The sequence below is a fragment of the Lepus europaeus genome, chromosome 2 (genome assembly GCF_033115175.1).
Source record: "Lepus europaeus isolate LE1 chromosome 2, mLepTim1.pri, whole genome shotgun sequence".
NCBI classification, from domain to species: domain Eukaryota; kingdom Metazoa; phylum Chordata; class Mammalia; order Lagomorpha; family Leporidae; genus Lepus; species Lepus europaeus.
Genome location: NC_084828.1, coordinates 31,489,223 through 31,497,028, shown reverse-complemented (window position 1 = coordinate 31,497,028; position 7,806 = coordinate 31,489,223). Strand labels below are relative to the sequence as shown.

General features: G+C 42.0%; 2 pseudogenes; both read left to right on the top strand.

Annotated features, from left to right (window-relative positions):
* Positions 1–496: 496 nt before the first annotated feature.
* On the top strand, positions 497–892 carry LOC133750685 (signal recognition particle 19 kDa protein-like; annotated as a pseudogene).
* Positions 893–1,267: 375 nt separating this feature from the next.
* LOC133747555 (large ribosomal subunit protein eL21-like) lies at positions 1,268–1,783 on the top strand (annotated as a pseudogene).
* The last annotated feature ends 6,023 nt before the right edge of the window (positions 1,784–7,806 follow it).

Sequence of the window (7,806 nt, the reverse complement as noted above, 5' to 3'; positions counted from 1 at the left end):
GAGATCACAAACTGATAGTGTTAGCTTTTATAAAGTCCAAACAATTTTGTTGACTTCTCTGTACCCCAGTTTGCATTATTCTTCATTACAACACTAAGTATTTTTACATCAACTTCAATGAAGTTGTATCTTCTTCAGTTTGCACAAGATTTCTGTCTAAAAAATAAAATGATCAGTTAGGATGTTTTTGTACATAAGAAAGAGAAGATTTTAAAAATGGATTGAATCAACAAGGGAAATGAGCTGAGTAAAAAGAAAACCTAAGCAGGTATTTCCATGGTCAATTATTTTAGCCACCCAGCTATGTTTCAGAAAAACTCAAATACAAGAACTGCCCACCACAGCTGGAGAGAGGCGCCATTAGACCCAGGAACGAAGTGGACAGGAAGGACTCCCACAGTAAGAGCCTGAAGTCTCAGAAATTTCTCCTCCAGGTTCCGGTTGGTGTATTCCTGAGTTGTAGTATGTATGTGTTTGTGGAGAAGGTGTGCATGCCATGTTGTCCCTGGCCAATCAGGACAGGCTTATTTGCATCTGCTGTGTGTACTTAAATACTAAGAAAACCATTACAGAGTGGAGGTAGATATCCATCAGTAAGTCTACTGAGATTCATGATATATGCTCAGCAGTTGGACATAACACATTTCTTGAAAAAATAAAATGTACTCTAGAGAACAGAATTGTAATGTTCAATACAGAGACAGAGGAGTCTGGGCCGGGCTCAAACAGGAAGATGGCAGCCTCTGTCTTGTGGAACTCCCATCATAGTTCAGCAATGCTGCATGCCGTAGAATTGATATTGAAACTGAAAACGAGGATGTACAAAGCAGGAGGCGGCAACCCAGGTCTGCAACAAGGAGAGAGAAGTAAAAAAGGAAAAGGAAAGAAGTGACCTGGTGTGAGGTTCAAGTTTATGTGATGCCACTGAAAGGGCCCTGAGTGGAAACTTCTAATGTGTACCTGAGGGAAACAAGCTTTTTGCCTGCATCATTTAACTGTGAACATCAGTGCTTGCATCTTCATCACCAGACGTGATGGTAAAGTAAATGCACATCAGAAGTTGTTATCTAATTTTTATGCAGCATACAGAAAGAATTTGTTTTGTGCTTCAGTGTAGATTTTTGGTGGGAAAAAAAGAATATGGTTAAATGAACAAGGGACTATACCATAATTTACTTGAAATCCTATATTCCTTTTGTCCTCTATGTAAACATATGTTTCAGATAGACTTAGTAAGACTTGAGCCTTTCGGCCGGAGCCACCATCTTCCAGTAATTCGCCAAGATGACGAACACAAAGGGAAAGAGGCGAGGTACCCGGTACATGTTCTCCAGGCCTTTCAGAAAATAATGGAGTTGTTCCTTTGGCCACATACATGCGCATTTACAAGAAAGGTGACATTGTGGACATCAAGGGAATGGGTACTGTTCAAAAAGGAATGCCCCATAAATGTTAGCATGGAAAAACTGGAAGAGTCTACAACGTTACCCAGCATGCTGTTGGCATTGTTGTAAACAAACAAGTGAAGGGCAAGATTCTTGCCAAGAGAATAAATGTGCGTATTGAACACATTAAGCACTCTAAGAGCCGAGATAGCTTCTTGAAAAGTGTGAAGGAAAATGATCAGAAAAAGAAGGAAGCCAAAGAGAAGGGTACTGGGTTCAACTAAAGCGTCAGCCTGCTCCACCCAGAGAAGCCCACTTTGTCAGAACCAATGGAAAGGAGCCTGAACTGCTGGAACCCATTCCTTATGAATTCATGGTGTAATAAATGTAAAATAAATAAATAAGAAAAAAAAGACTTGAAATACACATTTTGTTCCCCTTGTAAGTTAATGAATAAAATTTTAAACTGAATAAAAGAAATGGACAAATCCAGGAAGCACACAGGTTATAAATTTATTAGGGACATTTGCACTTAAGACTGCAAAATGAGAGTATTCCTGTATCATGAAACAGGAGGAAAATTATTTTTTAAGATTTATTTTATTTGGGGCTGGTGCTGTGGCACAGTAGGTTAAAGCCCTGAGCTACAGTGCCAGCATCCCATATGGACACCAGTTCAAGTCCTGCCTGCTCTACTTCTGATCCAGCTCCTTGCTAATGTGCCTGGGAAAGTAGCAGAGGGTGGTCCAAGTCCTTGGGCCCCTGCGCTCATGTGAAAGACCTGGAAGAAGCTCCTGCCTCCTGGCTTTGGATCAGCTCCAGCCATTACAGCCATCTGGGGAGTGAACCAGCAGATAGAAGACCTCTCTCTCTCTCTCACTCTGTGTGTGTGTGTGTATCTGCCTCTCTCTGTAACTTTTTTCTTTCTTTCTTTTTTTTTTTATTTTTTGACAGGCAGAGTGGACAGAGAGAGAGAGATAGAGAGAAAGGTCTTCCTTTGCCATTGGTTCACCCTCCAATGGCCGCTGCGGTTGGCGCGCTGTGGCCAGTGCACCGCGCTGATCCGATGGCAGGAGCCAGGTACTAATACTGGTCTCCCATGGGGTGCAGGGCCCAAGCACTTGGGCCATCCTCCACTGCACTCCCTGGCCACAGTAGAGAGCTGGCCTGGAAGAGGGGCAACCGGGACAGAATCCGGTGCCCCGACCGGGACTAGAACCTGGTGTGCCAGCGCCGCAAGGCGGAGGATTAGCCTAGTGAGCCGCGGCGCCGGCTCTCTGTAACTTTTTTCTTTTAAACAAATAAAATAAATCTTAAAAAATTTATTCTATTTGAAAAGCAGAGTTACAGAGAAAGAGGGATTAATCTTCCTTCTTCTGGTTCACTCCCCAAATGGTCACAATGGCCAGGGATGGGCCATGCAGAAACCAGGAGCCACAACTAAGGTTCATCCAGGTCTCCTACATGGATGCAGGGGCCCAAGCACTTGGGCCATCTTCCACTGCTTTCCCAATGCCTTAGCAGGGAGCGGAGTTGGAAGTGGAGCAGCCAGGAATCTAAACACTGCCTACGTGGGATGCCAGCACTGCAGGCGGCAGCTTAACCCACTATGCCACAGTGATAGTGCCAGAAAACGGTTTTATAGGCATAGAAGGCCCACGGCCAGCCAGAATGCACCTGGACTTTCTCAAGAAATATTAATACTCCAGACAAGAGTATACTCCAGAGCTAAGCTTATCTGACTCTATATCTGACTTTCCTGACTGTATAACCTTAGATTTTGGGACATCTTCCAAGGACAGCTAGAGGGCAAGATGTTGGTTATGACCAGGATGGCTACAGTCATGCAAACTGTAACTCTACAAGCCTCATCATCAAGGCAGGTTTGCTGCTCTGGAACCAATGGCAATGACTGCAGTAGCTCTGGTCACCCTCACACTTAGCATCCAAAATCCAAAATAGAGGAAGGGGCACCTCTCTTCAATGTCTCTTTTTAAAACAGAGGAAAACACTTTAACTCCTCAGACATGACTTTCCTTCATGTCTCTGGCCAAAATGAAGTCATATGCCTATCCCTAAATCAGTCCTTTAAAAGTAACTATAATCGCTGGGGTAAGTTCAAACAAATAAAGATTCATCCCCCGGCGTTCAGGAAGGGCACATATCCCTGGAAGCCTGGAGTCATTCAGTATCTGAAGAAGATGAAGGTCCTTTGGCACAAACAGGGGGTGAATTTGGTTGTGGGATTCCTATCAATAAGAGCGTCTGCTCGGTCTTCCCTGGGTTTGAACACCCCCTTCGTGAGAGATGCTTCACTCCCTTCCAGTTTTGTTTGTTTCTTATTTTCCAGTTTTCGTTTTCCTTATATAACATTCAATATATAAATAAGCATTGATTGATTGTGTGTAAAGGTCTTTCTCTCTCTCACCCATTAGCCTTAAATGATACTTCCACCGTCCTGGGTCCACCTGCAGTATTCTTCATCCCTTAGCCTGAGAATCGTGTTGTCCTAAGCACTTTTCAGGAGCAGAGGCAGCATTAGCGGTTCAACTACCTGACGTGCTTTCTGCAGACCTGCACGCTGCTTTTACACGTCTCTTAGTGATTTCCGTCTCTCACCATCTTCTTACATACTCCTGCCAAATCTGAGCTTAGTAGAGGCCTTTCTACACCAGTGGAAGCGTTGTTTTAGGTATGTTTCTTTTTTTTTCTTTTTGCAGTTTTGTGGCTTGTCAAAAATCCAACCTTTTGATTCTTCTAAGAGCCTTTTTAGCCATCTTCCTGTTTAAATATTTCAAATTAAAATTATTAATTTTTTATTTGAATTTCCTCAAGTTCAATTTTTGAAAGCTTATATGACTAAAAGTTGAATATAACTATCTTCTGGCTGACACTGTGGCTCACTAGGCTAATCCTCTGCCTGCAGCGCCGGCACCCTGTGTTCTAGTCCCGGTTGGGGCATCAGATTCTGTCCCGGTAGCCCCTCTTCCAGGCCAGCTCTCTGCTGTGGCTCGGGAGTGCAGTGGAGGATGGCCCAAGTGCTTGGGCCCTGCAACCTCATGGGAGACCAGGAGAAGCACCTGGCTCCTGGCTTCAGATCGGTGCAGTGCTGGCTGTGGTGGCCATTTAGGGGGTGAACCAATGGAAGGAAGACCTTTCTCTCTGTCTCTTTCTCTCACTGTCTAACTCTGCCTGTCAAAAATAAATAAATAAATAAAATAAAAACAAATATCTTATATATTCTGTTCCTCATCTCTACGATACTTGCAATGGAACAGTCGCTTTCTTCTAAAACTCTGATTATGTCTCCAAGAAGCTTAAAGAAGAAAGAAGAAGAAGAAAGAATGAAGGGGCTGGCGCTGTGGCATAGCAGGTAAAACCACCACCTGCAGTCACCTGCAGTACTGGCTTCCCATATGGGCACCGGTTCGAAACCCAGTGCTCTAATTCCAATCCAGCTCTCTGCTATGGCCTGGGAAAGCAGCAGAGGATGGCCCAAGTCCTTGGGCCCCTGCACCTACGTGGAAGACCCAGACAGAAGAAGCTCCTGGCTCCTGGCTTCAGATCAATGCAGTTCCGGCCATTCCAGCCATCTGGGGAGTGAACCAGTAGATGGAAGACCTCAGTCTCTCTTTGCCTCTCCTTCTGTGTGTGTGTGTAACTCTGACTTTCAAATAAATAAATAAATAAATCTTTAAAAAAATAGTTGAAATAGAATCCTGGATTTCCCTCTTTGTAATGGAAAGAATGACTTAACTTCTCCAAGTCTGATTTTATATATATTGGGGATAAAAATCTCTGATTCAAAAATAGTGAACACTAAATGATGCTGATATGTATGTGATGAATTACTGTACCTAAATGTGTACCATGTACATGTATGTGTATATACATGTGTAAATATCATCAGTCCTTACAATTTGTGAAACAGATATTTTTATCCCTGATGGGGTTTAGGCACAGTACATGCAGATATTTCTCAAACTAAAAGAATTTGATAAAACCACAAAAGGTCACTCTCTGGCCTTCCTCCACCATTCGGCCTTGAAAGCAGGCCATAAAATCTAGCATTTCCTAGAAGTTGCCGAATAAATAGGTCATGCTAAGTCTCCTCCCCTTGTTGTTTATGACCACCAGATTATACCCCCTTTGTCCAATTATTCTTTTTGCAACTATCCTTGTGATCATCAAACTTGGCAAAAGAAAAGTACAAGCTTGCCCATTTCTCTGGGTCTTCAAAATAAACATCAATGCTTTTCTCTTGTTAATCTGTTTATAGCATCATCAGGCTGAGTGAGGATAAGATGTTTTTCTTCCCTTATATCCTCATAGCTAGATAGACCAACTGACCATCATGTAGATTCATCATTTAAAACCACTCAGTGTGAGAATGTGTGAATAGCTTCACTGTCATATTCAAGCTTGGAATGTGAAAATATGAAGTGCTTCAGAGCTACCATGAAATAGGAGTTCAGTTCAACAGGTACTGGGGGTAACTGACCTTGTGAACAGGACTGTCTTCTCCAAGCTACCATTGAAGACCACAAGAGCAAGTTCGATTTGAGTTTGTACAGCAGGGCCCAAATTTGTCAATCTTTCTCAGGACCTTGGAAATGTCAGACCCCACAGGGGCAGAGACCCCTCTGCAGACACTGAAATACCTTTGAAAATCACATTAGCTAATTCTCTGTCCTCTTGGGCTACTTGACTATTTCCTGCGTCATTCTAAGTCTATGGTTTATTATGCAATTTACGTGTGTGTGTGTGTGTGTTTTCATTTTCCAAGAAGAGAGATCCCTCTAGTGGTTCCAGTGAGTTCCTGCTTTTCAGTAACCAAATGAGAGCAGGAAAGGAGAGAGAAAGCTCCTTTCATTTCTCTGTGAGAGCCAGGAGTGCTGATGAGCTGGGAGGAGAAAGCAATGGGCCACGGCAATAAGGGATGTAGAGATGTCTGACTTGATGATGCTTGTAAGATATCTTTCTTTGCTGTGCTGGCAGCAATCCAAGGATTTTGTGGACCTTTTGAGAAATGCTAGATCCTTGCTATTGATTTATCGAAATCTTTCTGATTATTAATTAGGATTTATTATCCCCTTCTCCTTCCTGGTATTTCAGCTAATTTCTCTCCTACCTGCATTGACTTTGGAGGATTCAAATTCCTCTTAGGTAACTACCAAGTCTACATACACCACCCATGCATACTTCTAGGTGGAGGTGGTTTAAAAAAAAAAAAAAAAGAAGTGGTTACCATCCTTAGGTTTTTATTGAAAGGAAGAGTACTGAGGATCCATTTGCATCTCCAGTTTTGTGACTTTCACCTCATTAGAATGAGAGAGGCTGGCCTTGGGGTTGATTTAGCTTTCTTTTCTATTCTGATGAAGCAGTTTGAAAGATCAAAAAATCATTCTGCACAGTCAAAACCAATTAAAGAGGAATACTAGCAACCTGTAATTATCCACACTGTAAGAAATAGATGACTGAGAGTTAATTGGAAATAAAGTCTCCCTATATTTCAACAACATTTTAACCAATGATTCCATTGCAGACATTTTGCCAAAGTAGCTGATGTTTGGAATTCTGCCCTTGAAGCATGTGCTGGTTAAGCCTGATCATGCTCTTGTGTCCCCTCCAACAATGGCCACATGGAAGATATTAAGAGTGGATGACAATCCATAGCCATGGGGCTGGTTCTTGAAGTGACCCTGGCAAATAGAAAAGACAAATCTCCTGTGTTCTGGGAGCCTTTGTTTAACAGCTGAGCTGCTTCCAGTGGCCCAGAGAGAACAGGACTGAACATTGTTCATGCAAATGATCACTTATCTAAAAACTATGGTCATTGGTTACAAAACATTGTTTAGATGCTATGGCAATAAATCATTTTCATGAGTTAATGTGTTGAAACATATATTGTCCTTCAATATGAGTAATCAACAGTGATGGTGTTTTTTGTTCCACTTCAAACTGCTGGTCCCTGGGAAATCTAGAGAACAAAATGTTTCAATGTCACTGTGTATTGTGTGTTTCAGAAATTCCCACATCTCCCTCTTCAGTTCATGTTGAATGAATAAAAAGACAGTCAATAAACAAAAGAGCCCTCCCTCTCAAAAAAAAAAAAAAAAAGATAGAAACTGAGTAATTCACAAACTAGGTAATGTGTGAGAAGTAGCAGATTATGCCACCAAAAAATATAACTCTTTGGCATGGGAATTATTTTGAGCTAATGGCAGTTGAAAACCAGGAGGAAAAAAAAGAGCCCTAAAATCAGAGCATGAGTTCTTCTTTTGTAAAGGAAACTTACAAGTGTGGCACATATAACTCAGAAAATAATTTAGTTTGACCTACTGGCTTATGGTAAAAGATATTATAATGGACATAGATGAACAACCAGATGAGAAGATGGATGGAGGTATATGGGTGAGCA